The sequence below is a fragment of the Zea mays genome, chromosome 8 (genome assembly GCF_902167145.1).
Source record: "Zea mays cultivar B73 chromosome 8, Zm-B73-REFERENCE-NAM-5.0, whole genome shotgun sequence".
Lineage (NCBI taxonomy): Eukaryota > Viridiplantae > Streptophyta > Magnoliopsida > Poales > Poaceae > Zea > Zea mays.
Window position 1 is genome coordinate 80,935,135 of NC_050103.1, and position 1,806 is coordinate 80,936,940.

General features: G+C 39.0%; 1 long non-coding RNA gene across 2 annotated transcripts; it reads left to right on the forward strand.

Annotated features, from left to right (window-relative positions):
• Nucleotides 1–242: 242 nt before the first annotated feature.
• LOC103635447 (uncharacterized) lies at nt 243–1,330 on the forward strand. 2 transcript variants are annotated; one of them, XR_557379.3, is made up of 3 exons: nt 243–369; nt 472–554; nt 858–1,330. It is a non-coding gene; the product is annotated as an uncharacterized lncRNA (long non-coding RNA). The 2 variants fall into 2 exon arrangements; XR_002264154.2 differs by lacking the exon at nt 472–554.
• The last annotated feature ends 476 nt before the right edge of the window (nt 1,331–1,806 follow it).

Genomic DNA, 1,806 nt, shown 5'->3' on the forward strand with positions numbered 1-1,806 from the left:
CAGGATGTAACTGGATGAATGCACCACATTTATGATAAAAATCACCCCATAGTTTGCTTCCGTGACACTGCTTTTTTATGTACTACTTTGCTGGGCCTGAAAGCTGGGAACAAAAAACAAAAGTATGAAAGATCAGCGAAAGGAAAATTGCTACTTCAACTGAGGCCACACATTGTTCTCTACTAACTGTGTTGCCTTCCTTCTTTGGTGTATCTGTTCTTATTGTGTTTCCCCAACTTTAGGCTCTCTGTCGTGGATATCCTACCAAATTTGCTTCTTACTTCCATTACTGTCGCTCACTGCGTTTCGAAGATGCACCGGACTATCAGTACCTGAAGAGATTGTTCAGAGACCTTTTTATTCGGGAAGGTTGGTTTAATACAACCAATATTTCATTTAATGACTAAACCATGTCTGCATTTCTCAGTGTAGCAAAAATGCTAACTCGGAATTATGTTATCCATTGGGCAGGTTTTTAGTTTGATTATGTTTTTGACTGGACCATTCTAAAGTACCAACAAGCACAGATGACCACTGCTCCACCTCGTGCAATTGTCTGTACAAGGAATAAACTTACCCTCCTAACTTAAGTAGTAGTAGAGATTGTATTGGGTATAGAAATGTACTTCTTTTGTTATGTTATATTTCATTGCCCCCTCTCTATTTTGATTCCTGGCCTTGATTTTTGTTTCTTGTATTTTTTTCAGGTCGTCTAGCTACTGTAGTTGCCCATCGTCAAAGTTTTGTAGAGTGGTTAGTGTTTTTGGTTGACAGACATTGGTGCTAGATTTGGGATCAGCCTTCCTAAACAGTACCATTTACTTCAGCTCAATTATATGAATAATGCTTATTTGCAGGACATATTGCTAAGAATCTGCCACATTATGTTTGCTTGAGGTATTAATTTATCCAGGTGTTTAATGCTGGAGTACAGTTAGAAGATCCCTAATCAATTGCTTCTCATTTCAGTCGTGTAAGTCACTCTGTAAGTTTTGCTACCATTTTCTGAACTCCATTGTTCTTCGTATGATTTTATTTGGTCACATGCTCCTTCATGTGCTATTTTGCTTCTTGCAAGTTCTTGTGATCTTCTGTTCTGGCTCCTTGATTTCATACATGAACCTTTCTACCCTTGTCCTTGATACCTGAGCATTTTCAGGTAGCAAGTGTTGGGCGAAGTACAAAGATACTGGCCAACAAAAACATGGAGTTTCCGTGTGTTGCAGTATCCTACACTTGCCTAACAGTATTTATTAACTGTAGTTAGCATATATGTTTATACTCACCTGTTGCTGCCAAGAATAATACTAAAGTTTTCTAATAAGTTTCAGTGATGGAATTCATGAAGCACACTGTCTGAATTTATAGAGCTTGGTGCCACAATGAAACTGTGATAAACCAGCTTTCTTCTTTTTCTGAATGATCTAGTTTGCCCAGAATTAATTGGAACACTCAACCTTATATTATCTTGCTCAGGCTCAGGGCAACTGATTCGTTACCATCCCATGCACTTTTTTCTGTGGAAGCCCACCTCTCAAGCGATGACCCGAAAAGACCCATGTCCCATCTCATGCACTATTTTCTACGATGATTTTGTTAGTTATGATTACCTGTGCTTTCTTTACAGACATAGAAGGTGCTCTCAAAGACATTGAAGAACCTCTCAGAGATATTGAGGAAACTCTGATCGCTACTGAAGGAGCTCTCATGGCCATTGAATGACCTCTCTTTTCATGGAAAAATAGGTAACTTTATTCATGCTACAACAGCGACTTTGAGCGAACATGAGACCACTGAGCTCTGGAG